The sequence below is a fragment of the Taudactylus pleione genome, unplaced genomic scaffold, assembly GCF_031769625.1.
Source record: "Taudactylus pleione unplaced genomic scaffold, aTauple2 ptg002478l, whole genome shotgun sequence".
Taxonomy (NCBI): Eukaryota; Metazoa; Chordata; class Amphibia; order Anura; family Myobatrachidae; genus Taudactylus; species Taudactylus pleione.
In genome coordinates this window covers 60533-77605 of record NW_028286861.1, presented here as the reverse complement: position 1 = coordinate 77605, position 17073 = coordinate 60533, and the positions used below count along the sequence as shown (strand labels likewise).

Below are 17073 nucleotides of genomic sequence, written 5' to 3'. Positions count from 1 at the left end.
CAAAAAGCGCCCTGCCCTAACAGCCTGCCGGAGCCGTCTTCACCCGCGGGTCGCAGTGTCCCGCGGGTGAAGAAATTTGCGGTGACCCGGTCACCGCCGGAGAATAGACGCCGGGCGTATGCGCCCAGCATCTATTCTCTCTGTCTGCAGGGCTTGGGGGCTGCCCGGCGTGTCCGTAAGTGCCGGGCACGCCCCCAAGAGTGACGAAAAGGGGACGCGTCTTATAGACACGCCCCCTTTTTGATGACCACGCCCCCTTCTCGCTCCGGCCCTGCGTCACGCCGGAGCTAGAGTGAACACTATGGAAGTGACGTGGATTGAGTGCAGTAAGGAATGACATTGGACAGTAACTAATGTCAGGGTACAAATAATGAAAGGGATCTATCCACTACCCTTCCTTTATACCCCTCAGCTCCATCTGCCGCCCAGCTCATCTGTCAGCGTGGCCTCCCAGCACAACCGGCTGACTGACGTATGCTGCGTATACGCGCAGCAATTTAAATGAACGATTTGAACAATAACGATATCGTTCATATCGTTATCGATCATTTTTTGCCTACCAACGATCAGCGATGTGCGGGCACGTATGGACGATAGCGATACCGTCCATCGGCCATGCATGCTGGCCAACCTGCTCGATATCAAGCAGGTTACTATAGGGACCTCGCTATAGTCATTGGTGTGCTGGATGATCGATATCGATCATCCAGTACACCAGGACGATCAGCCAGCGATATCGTTATCGCTGGCTGATCGGTCCGTGTGTACGGAGCTTTGTAGAGCACTTTCCGGCCCACTTAGCTCCGCCCACCTCATTTGTCAGCCCGCCCCTCAGCCCCGCAGGATGACTGCAGACTGTAATATATGCCTGGCCTCACACTTTAGCCTGCCGTGTGTAATTTAATGTGGTCCGGCCCCACTGCAGGCTGCCTCGGCTCACCGGGAATCTTCCTGCTGACTCCAACAGCCAATCCACCCCTGGCAGAAGACACGCAAATGCAGAAGGTCAATGCAGCGATCTTTAGCATCTGTGAGATATGGCAGCAAAAGACCCACCAGAGTGCCCATTAACACTACGACACCAGACACAGCGCCTCACCTGGGCTCTTGACGTACAGTCAGGTGAATAAATATTGGGACATTGACAGAATTTTCATATTTTGGCCTCTATTCACCACCACAATGGCTTTGAAATGAAACAAACAAGATGTGCTTTAACTGCAGACTTTCAGATTTAATTTGAGGGTAATTACATCCAAATCAGGTGAATGGTGTAGGAATTACAACGGTTCTATTTGTGCCTCCCACTTTTTAAGGGGACAAAAGTAATGGGACAAACTAAACAATCCTAAATCTAACTTTCACTTTTAATACTTTGTTGCAAATCCTTTGCAGGCAATTACTGCCTGAAGTCTGGAACGCATAGACATCACCAGACGATGGGTTTCATCCCTGGTGATGGTCTGTCAGGCCTCTACTGCAAATGTCTTCAGTTCCTGCTTGTTCTTGGGGCATTTTACCTTCAGTTTTGTCTTCATCAAGTGAAATGCATGCTCAATCGGATTCAGGTCAGGGGATTGACTTGGCCATTGCATAACATTCCACTTTTTAGCCTTAAAAAACTCTTTGGTTGCTTTTGCAGTATGCTTCGGGTCATTGTCCATCTGCACTGTGAAGAGACGTCCAATGAGTTCTGAAGCATTTGACTGAATATGAGCATATAATAATGCCCGAAACACTTCAGAATTCATTCTGCTGCTTTTGGCAGCAGTCACATCATCAATAAATACAAGGGAACCAGTTCCATTGGCAGCCATACATGCCCACGCCATGACACTACCACCACCATGCTTCACTGATGAGGTGGTATGTTTTGGATCATGAGCAGTTCCTTTCCTTCTCCATACTCTTCTCTTCCCATCACTCTGGTACAAGTTGATCTTTGTCTCATCTGTCCATAGGATGTTGTTCCAGAACTGTAATGGCTTTTTTAGATGTTGTTTGGCAAACTCTAATCTGGTCTTCCTGTTTTTGTGGCTCACCAATGGTTTACATCTTGTGGTGAACCCTCTATATTCACACTTGTGAAGTCTTTTCTTGATTGTTGACTTTGACACATATACACCTACCTCCTGGAGAGTGTTCTTGATTTGGCTAACTGTTGTGAAGGGGTTTTTCTTCACCAGGGAAATAATTATTTTGTCATCCACCACAGTTGTTTTCCGTGGTCTTCCGGGTCTTTTGGTGTTGCTGAGCTCTCCGGTGCGTTCTTTCTTTTTAAGAATGTTCTAAACAGTTGATTTGGCCACACCTAATGTTTTTGCTATCTCTCTGATGGGTTTGTTTTGATTTTTCAGCCTAATGATGGCTTGCTTCACTGATAGTGACAGCTCTTTGGATCTCATATTGAGAGTCCACAGCAACTGATTCCAAATGCAAGTGTCACATCTAGAATCAACTCCAGACCTTAATTGATAATGAAATAATGAGGGAATAGCCCACACCTGTCTATGAAATAGCTTTTGAGTTGATAGTCCCATTACTTTTGGCCCCTTAAAAAGTGGGAGGCACATATAGAAACCGTTGTAATGCCTACACCGTTCACATGATTTGGATGTAATTACCCTCAAATTAAATCTGAAAGTCTGCAGTTAAAGCACATCTTGTTTGTTTCATTTCAAAGCCATTGTGGTGGTGAATAGAGGCCAAAATATGAAAATTCTGTCAATGTCCCAATATTTATCCACCTGACTGTAGCTAATTTGACACTGGAGTACTGGCAACATGTGGCGTGGTCCGGTGAGTCACGGTTCCAGTTGTTTCGGGCTGATAGTAGGGTTCAGATATGGCGCAAACAACATGAGGCCATGGACCCCAGTTGTCAACAAGGTACCGTCTAGGTTGGTGGTGGTTTCATAATGATGTGGGGTGTGTTCATCTAGCATGGGTTGGGGCCACCTGAAAATGTCACTGACCGTTAACCTCTACGTTGCATAGCTTTATGACCATCTGCAGCCCTTCATGGATTTCATGTACCCCCACAATGATGGAATATTCCAGCAGGATAATGCACCGTGTCATCGGTCCCAAGTCGTCTAGTATTGGTTCGAGGAGCATTCTGGAGAGATTTGACAAATGGTGTGGCCACCATGTTCTCCCAACATGAAATCAAATCTAGCATTTATGGGACGTGGTGGAGAGGTTCATTCCTGCATCTACAAATATCAGGGAGTTGTGGGAAGCTATCCAGACAGCATGGGTCACATCTCTCCAGAAGTCTTCCGTCCACTTGTGAAATCGATGTCATGTCGAGTTGCTGCACTTCACCAGTCTAGAGGGCTTTCTACACGATACTAGGCATCTATCCCATGAGTTTTAGCACTTTTTGTCAGCAGGGATTTATTACAGACATTGCTGCTGCAAGGGAGATCTGTCTCAGGAGATGTCAGATGCTGTTAGCTCTGTCACATGTAATCTAGCAATTCTAACAGTAGGAAAGACCAGACAGAGGCTCCCAGACTAAGCATATGTACATAAGGTAAACTTTCTAAGGCTGCACAATAGAGCTGGCCCTAGCCAATTTGGTGCCCTAGGCAAAGTTTTGACTGGTCTCCCTATCAAATAATCCCACCACCAATCTAAGGCCCCTATTTATCAATGAAGTATAACCCCTTTAGCGCTTGCTAAAGGGGTTATGCCATCTTTTCTAGAGAAAACAGTTATAATCAAAGATTACCGCTGTTTGTCATTATAGCTCTCGCTATCTTTTATATATACACACATTTACATATATACATATACAATATATATATATATATATATATATATATATATATTAGTAACAAAAGTCAGGTGGCACTCAGAGTCTCAGTAAATCCATGGTTGCATGGTTGTACAGTGGGGTAAGTGCATATTGTTTTATGTGTTTATATGCCTTGTTGTATGTGTTTCACTTTGTTATGTTGTCCTGAGGAAGGGGTGGATCACCTCGAAACGTCGACCATTGACCATTAAATCCCTCTGGTGAGGGTATTGGATTTACTGAGACTCTGAGTGCTGCCTGACTTTTGTTACTATTACATTTTGGGGGTGCTGTCCTCCTTGGAGGGCACCAGAGCAAGTATTGGGCTTCTTGCCCTATGACACAGATAGTGGGAGTGCCGGTGCGCAGTATTGTATGTATGTATGTATGTATATACTATACGGACAGAGGTCGGCGCCACAAAATATAAACGGCAAGGGTGCACATCCAGAGACCAAAGCTGACCCCAAACGCAGAGAAGCGCAGCACTCCATGAACTTCAAGGAAATGACCACAGCACAATGCATAATTTTACGAACATTAAGCGCCGTATTCAATCAGAGGCGAAATCGGCCGTTTTCGCCTTCGTTTGCGAATCGGCCGATTTGTGAAAAACTGCGAAAAACTGACATTTTTCACCTAAAAACTGGAGAAACCTTTTCTCCAGCCTAGGGCAGGCGAAAAAATTTACAAAATCCCTATTTTTGGGTAAAAATGTGGGGATTTCTTACAGAACCCTTTGGACAGCCCCCCTAATGATAATTTAGCGAAAACATATTTCGTAAATTGCGTACTTTGTCAAAAATCAAGCGCTGAAATTTCAGTCTAAATTTTTTTTCCCCGTAAAAAATGTGTTTAACGTCGGGTCTGGTATTTCGGAGGGCCATAAGGCTGCGCCAAGTGTTTTAAACATCGCACGTGGCTGGCGCAGGTGGTTCTTTAAAACCACTAAAAAACCACCTGTGCCGGCAACGTACGATGTTTAAAACACTTGGCGCATCTTTATGTCCCTTCAAAATACCAGTCCCAATACATTAAATGCATTTTTCACAAAAAATAAATAAATTTCAGCTGTCATTTTTCGCCAAAGCACGCAATTTATGTAAAAATGTTTTGCCAAAGTATCATTGGGGGGGCTGTCCAAAGGGCTCTGTAAGAAATCCCCACATTTTTACACAAAAATAGGGATTTTGCCCATTTTCCACCTTTTTAAAAATGAAGGAAAGTTTTCTCCATTTTTACATGATGGCGATAATATCGCCGAAAAATCGGGTGATTGAATACGGCCCTATGCCTTGTGCCGTGGTTATTTCCTTGAAGTCCACAGAGTGCTGCAATTACTTCATTTGAGATAGATGAGAGAGAGATCTCTATCTATATATATATATCTATTTGAGATACATTATATATATATATATATAGATATATATATATAATATGCAAATGGCCCGGCACTCTGCAAACCCTAGTCAGGGTATATACCTTGCTCCAGGTGCCCTCAGAGGGTAGAGATCACTCCCCTCAATGAAGTCGACAATGGATCAGCGGCACTCAGGAGTCTTTAAAAGTTAGTGAAGAAAAGGTGTCTTTATTTCGACGTTTCGGGGTCAAGTGACCCCGTCTTCAGGAACACACACAGGTTCCTTTTCTTCACTAACTTTTAAAGACTCCTGAGTGCCGCTGATCCATTGTCAACATATATATATATTATAAATATCTATAGATATATATCTATATATATCCCCAAAAAAACAAAGATATCATAGATATGTTTGTGTGTGTGTATGTATATCTATCTATATATAGATAGATATAAATACACACACACATATCTATGACATTGTTGTTTTTTTGGGGGATATATATATATATATATATATATATATATATATATATGACAGCTCAGCCCCCCTCTCTGCCAACATTGCCTGCCTACGCAGGTTACACTTACTTTTTGATGCAGGTAATGCTGCTGGGCAAGGGCTGGGCGCTGGGCAATGCGGGTGGAGCGCCGGCGGTTAGTCTGGGAGCAGAGCCGTGAGGTCACACATGGCTCTGCTCCGCAAAGGCACATGGGAAGAGTGGCCGTGACTGGGCATGCGCAGCATACCCTCCGCGGCCATCTTCTCTCCTACTGCAGCCAATAGCCAGAATGAGCTTCTATGCAGACGCTCATTCTTCTGACCTGGCTCACAGTCAGTCACCTGACTGGCTGACTACCGTACTGTAGTGCCCGATCGGAGCTGCAACGGGAGGGGAGGGGGTGAGGCAGCGTCGCGAAGGGTGTGGGGGCAGCATCAGAGCCCTGGAATGCCTCCCCGCCCCAAGGCGTTTCAGTCGCCCTAGGCATTTGCTTAGTATGCCTAGGGCCGGCTCAGTATTTGTGGGAAGGTACATAAAGCAGTTCATATTCTCTGTAGAGCAATCACAGTAAAATGCACTGACAGGTAGCCACTAGCCAGGGCAGGAGGAGACATCATCTGCAGGTTATGAGGAGACAGGCGCTAACACACATAGGACGCTGCATGGCATCTGACGTCACACCACTGTGCCAGTGCTCTGATTGGCTAGTGAGTGTCATCACGTGATGCGGTAGTAGCAGGGAAGGAGACAGGCGTCTCCGTTGTTATGGTGACCAGGCGCAGGTATGGCGGAGAAGAAGAAGTTTAGTGGAGCTCCCTTCGGCAGCCAGGAGGCCAGGTACAAATGTCCAGCCCAGGACGCACAGGCTGCGGGAATATAATGCTTTTGGGACAGTGGGAAACTAAAGCAAACAGAGACATAACAGCACACCTTGGTGTATGAGAAGGTCTATAATGTTACAGCCTAACTTTCTTTAATGTATCGTTAAGTCAGGGGCGTATCTACATCCAGCGCTATCACACACACACAGCAGCTGGCTGGTTAGTTCTTCTATCATGTATGTGAAACAATGTAGCTGCAGCATGACAGGACACGCTGTCCTGGAGCTGAGCAGCCTAAGCCCGTCCTCCCTCCTCCCTGACTGCTCTGTGTATCGTGTGTGTACTGCTGCTGCGGGGATCACTGATTTAGAGCAGACAGGCAAGAGGCAGCGTCTGCTCTTAGTCACAGGCAGCAGCTTCTATAGCACAAATCCTCCTCCCCAACGCATAAAATTGGCTGGCAGCAAAGTGTTAAACACATAAATTACATACAGTACTTGAAGTTGTCTCTGTCTCTGTCCTCTCTGTCACCCGTCCACTACACCCCACGCTGATTGGATAAGGTCCAATGGTGGGGGTGGGACAAACTTTAAATGACAGGCTACTGGACAAATGATTGCCTGTATAGTGATGAGTGGACTTGTGCTGTGTGTACACAGGAAGGGAAGTAGAAAGGAATTATGCGTTCCACCTGCACATGGATTCTACTTCCCTATGCTGAGTCTGCATGCTGCATCTGGTTAGACAAGCAACCTGCCAGCCAGGGAGCCCAGCAGCCAGCACCAGCCAGGGAGCCCAGCAGCCCGCTTACCAGTGACAGGGCCCAGCGGTCTTCCAGCCCACCAGAGACCTGCCAGCAATCTGCAACCCAAGTAAGTGGAGTGGGTAGCCCCTGATAGCTTTGTCCTTATAGGGCGGTATTCAATTGTTACGCCCCTCGCAGCCCCAGCGGGTTGCGAGCTGAAATGTGCGAAAAGTGACCTGTTTGGGCACCCAAACATCACTTTTCGCGGTCGCACCCAGCACTTTGGTCGGGGGAAGCTGCTTTACACGGCTAAACCTGAACACTTTGGGCGCGATCAGCGCGAAAAACTGCAACAATTGGAAAGCGCCCTGCGATCTCCTGTCACTTTAGACGGGAGATTGGGAGCACTATAACAATTGAATACCACCCATAGTGTAGTAAGGGGGATGAGCAGGAGGGTAACGGGGTAAGAAGTTTGTGCAGTAGTTAATTTCCTGTGTGCCTGTTATTCATAGCAGCCCCAGATAGCTTCATAAAGAGTTTTTTAGTTCTTTTAAAACTGATTAATTTTGTTTTTATTTGCAAATATTTAAGTTATAATTAGAAAGTATAATTATTCCTATAAAAAGGAGGGGAGCGGGAGGGGGGGCGCAGGTCCTTTACTTTGCCAGGGGTGCTCGGACCCCTAGATACACCCCTGCGTTAAGTAGATGGCTGAAATGAGCCCAAGGTATTTTAAAGGGGAGATAGACAATCATTTATAAAGAATAATAATGCCTACAATAGATAATATGGACAAATAATGTTTAGTAATTGAGTCCAAAATGTGGCAAAATATATGCAATAATGAGAATGTGACAACAGTGGGAATCACATAGATTATAATTGAAATGGCACCAGAATAATAGCAGCATCAATTATAGTAATAGAAGTTGCTTTCAAGTAGAGAACTGTTCTATAATGCCCAGATGTCTCCTGATAAAAAAAAGGTTTACACGGTACAATATTGGTGTAAGTCATTCATGTATAAGCAGCGCAAGAAATAAAGGATAATACTCTGTATTAAGTAAACACACCCCTATTTGCACTTTGGGCCTGATTCGTTACTGATCGCAACTGCGATTATGCACGAAGACGGCCGATTGTTGCGTTTGCATTGCAGTGCGCAAATGTCACTGCGATCGGACTGCGATCGCAGTGACTACACAGGCCTATAACAGAGTGAGTGTTTGGGAGTGGTGATTGGGGGGGTGGTCGGCAAAACTCAGACATGCCAGTGCATTTGAACGCCATTACAGTGGCGTGCATAAATGCCACTTCGATGGCATATGCAGCTTGGGATCTCACTGCGTGCGATGAGGTTAGCAAATTCTGACCTTGTGCAAGTGTGCGTGAGGGTCTGATGGTACTCGTTGCTACCGATGATTATGCAGATTTGCAAAGTATTATGGATGTGAGTAAGGAGAAGTGGTCATCCTTATTTTAGGCTGCGATGGCACTGAGATTGCAAACATTAGCATATTTTCGCTGTGCAATCCGTAATGAATCAGGCTCTTTGACCCTCCACACTGTTCCAATAGTTTGGCATTTTGACATTACACAATGACAAAGTCCATTTATACTGAACTCTACCAATAATGATGTAAATTTGCCTTGATGACCTTGAAAAGACACTTTGAAAATTTTTAGGTGAAATGCCAGTTTCATGTTTGGTAAACAGCGAATCGAATTTTAAATGGAAATATAATTTTTTATGTTGTTGATAAATGTGCACTATTTCCCTAGAGTCTATGTTTCTAAAGCATCATATACGGTTCTTTTACCAAAATAAAATGGGCAGACTAGATGGGCCAAGTGGTTCCTATCTGCCGTCAAATCCTATAGTGTATTTTAGCTAGTGGCAGGATTAGCAGTATGAAAGCTCCCACCCATGTTAATACATTTAAACGTGCAGTTGCAGATATGTTATGCAACTTAAAATTAGAACTAAATGTTTATAGAAAAATAAAGTGAAATTAAACCAACTTAGAAAAATATTTTTTTACCATGAAATGCTCTAGTGCTGTCCTTCTGTTGAGATCTTCCTGTCAGGTGTCATACAACAGGGCACAAAAAGCATTTTAAAAAATATATTTTTTTGGAATAACCGAAAAACTGAAATATGGTCTGGTAATTGATGTATATAATACTGCACCAACACTCATGAAGGGATACACCATAGTCTCCAGCTGATCTCTAACTTCGCACTATAGGGGCTTTATTTACGTAGTGGCAGGTTTTATAAGCTGACACTTCCAGGGCCGACGCTTCCATTAGGCAGCTTTAGGCAGCTGCCTAAGAGCGTCGGGACCTGATGGGCGGCCCGCTGAGGCTGTCTTGGAGAGAGGGCATTGCCTTCCCTCTCTTAGAAGCCACTATTGCAGGCTGAGACCCGGTGAATCCCAGTGGCGGCGCCCATTACACCCGCTCCCTCCCACCCAACCGCGGAGAAGACAAACTAAACAGACACACATAGAGGGGAATTCAATTAGAGGCGAAAAGCCATATTCACCTGTTTTTTTGTGAAAAATTTGCCTAAAAAAAAATTAGCCAAATTCAATTCCAGGACAATTTCGCCTAAGTGGAAACAATTCTCCAAAAATGATTCTCCAATCAATAGCTGGTGAAAAGAAATGCAAAATCTTTATTTTGGGGTGTAAACGTGGTGAAAAAACTCTGACCCCTTGGGACAGCCCACCAAAGGACAAATCTGCAAAAAAAACAGAAACAAAAACCTAAGAACACCCCAAAAAAGACATGTCATTTTTGGGGTGAGAATTTAAAAAGTGGGGGGATAAACATTAAAAGTATCGAAATAGACTTCTTGGGGGTCCCCAAGTATGGGTCAGGGGTTTTTGGGATTGCAGGTGCATGCAGCAGGTGGATTTTTCACGTTTTTTAAAAGTTCACTTTAGAGACATAAAAACATGCTAGCACCCTTTTCAAGCACCCCAAATTTGACTGGTTTACTTAATTTCACCAAAAAATACAGCTTTATGCCATTCTTCACCACTTTTACAAAGACGCTAATAGCAAGCAATTTACACAACTTAAGTACCCAAAATAGTCTTATTAGGGCTATTAGTACACATTTATATTGATTCCCTAGGTTAATGTATCTTTTTCTGGGGTACAGACTCATTTCCCCAATTCTTTCAGTATTTTTCGCCTGTTCCGCAGTCGCCTATTTCCGTTTTCGCCTGTCTTGCAATTGAATTAGGCGAAAAGCGGGGACGAGCATGGAATAAATTCGCCTCTGAAACAGGCGAATGAAGCGAACAGTCGGACAGGTGAAAACTACACCTCTACTTGAATATGGCTCACAATGCTAGAGGCTGCGGCAGCTGCCTGGGTCCTGTGCCGGCGATGTCATTGGCCGGCCCAGTCTGCTGCTCCGCCTCCAGTCTTCAATGTTCCCTGAGTCCTGGTGCTATGTATGCGCCCCTCCTGGACTGATTCCGGGGGTGGATGGGGGTGGATTGGGCTGCCGGGACGCCAGGTCAGTTCACACTCAGCCCGCCCTTCAATATCTGATCCCCCTCCATGCGATCAGGCAGCTGGATGCTTGATGGAGTTAAAAAAAAAAAAATGGCTGACGGAGCCTTTGCTCTGTCTCTAGCCCCTGCGCCGTCAGCCTCAGACTTCAGACCAGGCAGCAGATGTAATGCAGCACTGAGCCAGGCTGCCAGCGCCCAGCAGCAAACTGCCCAATATTATTGTACAGTACTGCAGCACCAGGTAGGCACCAGCAGAAATATATATAATTCTATAGTGTCCTGTGTGGGTGTATATATATATATATATATATATATATTAGTGTCCTAGTGTTCACTCTAGCTCCGGCGGCAGGCAGGGTGCCGGAGCTAGAGAGGGCAACGTTGTGCGCGCGCCCAAAAAGGGGGTGTGTGTATAAGACGCGTCCCCTTTTCGTCATACTTGGGGGCGTGCCCGGCACTTACGGACACGCCGGGCAGCCCCCAAGCGCTGCAGAGAGGGAGAATAGATGCTACCCGGCGTCTATTCTCCGGCGGTGACTGGGTCACCGCACATTTCTCCCCCTGCGGGACACTGCGTCCCGCGGGTGAAGACGGCACCCGCAGGCTGTGAGGGCAGGGCGCTTTTTGCCCTCCTGGAGGGCAGGGTGCTATTTGCCCTCGTATTATACGTGTGTGTGTGTGTGTATAGATATATATAAGCAACAACTCCGGCACTCCTTCACGCAGTGTAACTTGGACAAACAGCCCACACCTTGCTCCGGTGCCTTCCTTATTAGGAGGACAGCACCCCCAATACACACTGTACAAAAAAATAGGCAGCACTCGGAGACTGGATAAGACTCGTGAAACCCTCAGCCGAGGGACTTTTAATCAATCATAGGTCGACCTTTCGGAGTCTTGCACCCCTTCCTCAGGACAGCAGAATAACACAATACAAACAAACAGACATATTTATATCATAACTACTCACCACTAAACAGGCGCCATGCACACCTGAGCTCCGTCCAGCAGCCGCACTTCCGGTCGCGGCAAGTCCGCAAAAACCGGAAGTGACGTCACCCGGGCGGGACCCAGCGCCATGGCAACCTGCAATAACATACACAGTGCGATCGTGAACAAACTTAGTCATTATCATAATGCAATAGATCCATAAAGTGTATATATCTCAGCACATGTACACTGTGTAAAAAACATAAGATCTGCGTACAAATATCATGCACAGAAAGGATTATACAAACTTTGTTGTGTATAAAAAGTGATACTTACAAAAAGTGTAAAGTGAATACACATACATATAAATACTCAAATAAAATACACATTCTAACGTGGACATATAACTAAAGATAAAAAATGCATTAGTAACACTATAAAAAACATTTTGCCACTAATGACATTGCCTCTTATTGTCATCAATATGACAAGTAAAAAATCAATACTACATAATGGAGAAATGGAGCCATCTAGTGGGCAAAAAAACACCACTACTACCAAATTTAAATGCATATACAATCCTTAATGAACATATTCATGTCATAGAAGATCCACAACATTGGCATATAAAGCCATCCAAAATTACACAAATTTATAAGAAATTAATAAGACCCAAAGAGTCATTTAACCCTCGAGGAAAAAGAGTATCCAATCTACAGATCCACTGTGTCTCCAATTGCAGGAGTTTCCTTCCTCTATCACCACCCCTTAGTGACAAGGGTACATGGTCAATAATCTTATATCTGAGGGTCGCTATACTGTGTTTGTTATGCGCAAAGTGGCGTGCTACCGGTTGTTCACTACCATTAGTGGAGATAGCTGTTCTAATTGCCGATCTATGTTGAGCCATTCTGATTTTAAATTGGCATTCAGTTTTGCCTATGTAATATAGGCCACATGGGCATATAATAACATAGATGATGAATCTAGAGGTACATGTCAAAGGCCACTTAATTTTATATCTTTTCCCCGAGTATGGATGGAGTATGGTATCCCCGGTCTCAAGATATGAACACGTCGTGCACCCTAGGCACTTAAAACATCCATCTTTACGTGTCAAGAAATTGGGCTTAGGCATAGGTTTTAAAAAATTTGTCACATCAGTTTTAACCACCAGATCTTTGATATTTCTCCCTCTGGTATAGCTAGGTAATAGTTTAGTATTGTGCAAACACTTTAGCTCTGGATCAGATGTAATAATGGGCCATAACTTCTTAGCTCTTTTGTTGGTATATTTGCTCTTAACATCGTATTCATGGACCCATGGTAGCTGATTTAGCTTTTTGTCCTTAGGATCAATTCTCAATAACTCTTCCCTACTCAGACAATGCTTTTTGTCTAGCCTTAATCAATTCTTCCACCGGATACCCTCTCCTCTCAAATTTTTTAGACCTGATATCTAATTGTCACTTCCGGTTTTTGCGGACTTGCCGCGACCGGAAGTGCGGCTGCTGGACGGAGCTCAGGTGTGCATGGCGCCTGTTTAGTGGTGAGTAGTTATGATATAAATATGTCTGTTTGTTTGAATTGTGTTATTCTGCTGTCCTGAGGAAGGGGTGCAAGACCCCGAAACGTCGACCTATGATTGATTAAAAGTCCCTCGGCTGAGGGTTTCACGAGTCTTATCCAGTCTCCGAGTGCTGCCTATTTTTTTTGTACAGTGTATATATATATATATATATGTGTGTATGTATGTAAAAATGCGATGTCTGTCAGAAAACAGCTACAGGCGGCACTCCACGGTCTTTATAAATGAAGAAAAGTGACTTTATTCGCCAACGTTTCAAGACCTGGGCGGTCTTGTCATCAGGGTGCAAAAGTGTGACAAATAAGGAAGCTTACCTTAAATAGCGGTGTATTAACAATGGTGTCCATGAACATCCTCAATCCTGAATATTCAAAATATTCTCCAGTACAAACAGGAATTAGATAATCAACTTTTGGACACTGCAGTATATGAAAAATTAACATATGACCCTACTTTAATATATAAGTCGGAACTGGATTCCACTTTACACACGGCGGTACTTAATCAGCATCTAAGTTCTAATCTGCTAAACAACTGGTGCAACCATTTCCAAGAGTCCCGGTGATTTATACAGTCGTCCCCCCCCCCCCCCCCGCAGTAGAGAGAGACTTAACAAGAATAAAAAAAAAAAACACTTACCTGAAAATCCCGCTCCTGGTCCCGCCGCTGTCCGCTCCTCCGGCCGCTTTCATGGGAGAGACGTCGTCATGACGACTTGTCTCCCATCACCCACTGCGGGAGCCGGAAGATGGCTCCCGCAGTGGGGGCAGCAGCAGCCGCTGAGAGTCTGACAGACTCTCAGCCGCTGCTGATTACACCAAACACGCAGCAGCCGGCTCCGGCGGCTGTGTGTTTGGCAGTGTGTAGCGCTGACCGAACTCCGTCCGGTCAGCGCTACACTTGACTCGGGTATAAGCCGAGGGGGTACTTTTTCAGCACATTTTTTGTGCTGAAAAACTCGGCTTATACTCGAGTATATACGGTAGATCACCTGTGCTCAAGCATGGATATCCTTAAAACATGGACTGTATGGCGGAGTTTGGGAACCTCTATCATATGGTCAGGAAGCAATTAGTTACTTATGTAGAATCAGTCATGGCTTGCGGTCACTGGGCCTGATTCATTACGGATCGCAAATCGGCCGATGGTACGTACTTCGTATGCATTGCAGTGCGCGTACGTGAGTTAGCATTGCGATCGATACAAAGCCATCACAGACTGAAGGACAGGAGGGTGTTTGGGGGTGGTGATGGAGGAGTGGCTGGAGAAACGTTGGCGTGCCTGTCCGTTTGAACGCCGTTGCATGGACGTGCATAAATTGTCCACTGCGACGGCATACACAGCTTGAGTACTCACTGCGTGCAACGAGCAATTTATGAGTAAGGTCATACCTGCTGTAATTGTGCGTGAGGGGCCGATGTTACTCGATGTTCCCGATGTATACACAGCACTGCAAGGTATTACGGATGTGACATAGCGGTAGTGGGCGTCTTTATGTTGGCTGTGCGACGGCATTGCGATAGCATTCATTAGCATATTGTTTCAGCACACCTGTGTGCGTAATCGCAGCCGCGATTGCAATAGTTATCCGTAGTGAATCAGGCCCCACTGTTCTTTAATGTTTACACACTTTTTAGCCACGAACCAATGAGTGAACAACAAATAAATTTTTTTACATAAATAGTTACATTTAGATTTTCTATCTTATCCCATAGATTTGATGTATCTGCGGTTTATCCTGAATTTAAGAAACCTGGTTCCTACACACAAGTACCTTACTGCAAGAGGGCAACTTCAGAGACAGTGAGTACATATATGATACACCACTGGCTAAGAAACTCTAAAGAACATATTTCATAAAATATTAGGAGGGGAACATGCAGTAGCCAATGGCAACTACATAAATTAATTTGTGTCTCTAGAGTCCTGTAAAGTGATATCTGGTTGGTTGCTGTGGATTGAAACAGTTCATGCTCATTGCACCATGTTATTAAATAAGATCTAGTTGATGAAGTTGATTTTAGATTCAAGAAAGTTTATGAAAGATGTACAGTTCAAGGCTACATCCGAATAACAATAATGTCCTTTTAGAGGTCACAGGACACCACTTACCCCCTCTGTCCCTCATCTACCTAAGCCTCTGTTGATTGCAGGGCTGTATTTTATAGGGTAAGACTGGTTTTCTCTATATGTTTTTCTTGAGAAAGAAAACATTTTTCACGTTTTTTCTTATTTTTAAGTAAGAATGTGAATGTTGGACATAAATTGTATCTGTAAAAAGACTGTGATTTAATCCAGGCAAGACGTTTAGGGCCTGGAACCTATAATCCCTATAATCCTTTCGTTCTGGAGCGAGTTGCATCTACGCCTGGATGGAAAAGAGCAGAAGAAACAGAACGGCTGACTGTGATGCCACATGTCCTGTACAAGGAAACATGGGAGAGGAACCGTTTGCTGGTGAGGTGAAGCTGTAATTTACACTCTGGGAAACATGAATCAATTTTCTGAAACGTTTGTATGCTTGATTACTTTAGAAGCAAAACATGGGGCCGGGTCGATACAACATAAAGTCATTTCTGGAGCTAATGGAAAAGAAACCTGCCAGCGTGCGAGGACTGTGTAACACTAAAGATGTGCGATTCAAGGACGAATTAAAGGTAGAGCATGTTAAACAGTGATAGAGGAGTTCTAGGAATATGCACAATGATCCTCTACACATTGTGGGTCAGCCAAACTGTAGGCTAGTTCTAGGTACACACTGTGCATTTATGGGACCGATTAACCAATTCCCAGCCTAGTGCTGCCGGCGAACGGTCACAGTAATATAAGCATGCCCTGGCAGCGCCCCCTCTGTTTTACACGGTAGCTTGACCCGACGCTGGCGAAGCAAAGTATTTCCATTTTTGCATGTCCCCGTTGTCGGGTACAGTGTAACGCAATCTGAATAAATTACAGTAAGCTGCCATCTCCATAGAGATTTATAGGGGCGGGGGTAAGCCTCACACACTGATTTCACTGGTGCTAATCTGTTAATAATGTAATAAAAGCACAGAAAAGCCCTTTGGTGAAAACACCAGAGAAAGGACTTTTCTCATCTTAATAAATAGACACCTGAATCAGTTCTGTACCCCCTTCCTGGCAGTGTGTGAATGATGTCACATGCAGATGAATGTTTGCTATGTGATCTATTTTGTTCATGATTCCTGTTTCTGTCCTCCACACAGAATTGTACCCCAGGACCTGGAACTTACGGCAAAGCAGGGAATCCACACACTCATAGAAGAGAGGGCTTCAGAGTCTGCCAGCTCCAAGGGTATAATGGACAGCGAAACGACTAAATGTGGCTCAGCAAGCAGCAATGTAAGTGATTATGGGATGAGAGGGGCCGTGTGTCATTGCTTTCCTAATGCACTGCTCATATTTCAGGAATGTGTGCCGGGACCAGGAACCTACAACCTAAAATGCTCCATAGATGAAACCTTGAAGCACGTTGTGGGTAAAAGAGGACCTTATGACCTATTCACCGGGCCAAGATCACAGCACATCCTGTACGGACACTTTGCTACACCTGTAAGTATGCTACAAAGTGGAACGCTTCCATTAGAGGTCATTGAATGGAAGATGCTGACCACATATAGTATGTACATGTATAAAACTGAATATAAGAAATTAGGGAACCAGTATATGACGAACGGTACAGGAGGTATACAATAGTATATGCCTGTACTTTTTTATTTTCAATTATTATATAAATGGTATACTTCTCTTTAAGTATTGTTTGTGATTTA

At 44.5% G+C, this 17073-nt stretch overlaps 2 long non-coding RNA genes across 4 annotated transcripts in view; one reads left to right on the top strand and one right to left on the bottom strand.

Moving 5' to 3' along the window:
- The window catches only part of LOC148431294 (uncharacterized), a 50671-nt gene extending 43617 nt beyond the window's left edge, over positions 1-7054 (bottom strand). Inside the window, exon 1 of the long non-coding RNA XR_015877221.1 lies at positions 6979-7054. This is a non-coding gene — a long non-coding RNA (uncharacterized LOC148431294). The remainder of the gene's footprint in view (positions 1-6978) is intronic.
- LOC148431293 (uncharacterized) lies at positions 6433-16568 on the top strand. 3 transcript variants are annotated; one of them, XR_015877219.1, is made up of 6 exons: positions 6433-6502; positions 7146-7358; positions 15001-15088; positions 15584-15742; positions 15820-15942; positions 16510-16568. It is a non-coding gene; the product is annotated as an uncharacterized LOC148431293 (long non-coding RNA). The 3 variants fall into 3 exon arrangements; XR_015877220.1 differs by lacking the exon at positions 6433-6502 and having other exon boundaries at positions 7120-7358; positions 15638-15742; XR_015877218.1 differs by lacking the exon at positions 6433-6502 and having other exon boundaries at positions 7120-7358.
- Positions 16569-17073: the final 505 nt, after the last annotated feature.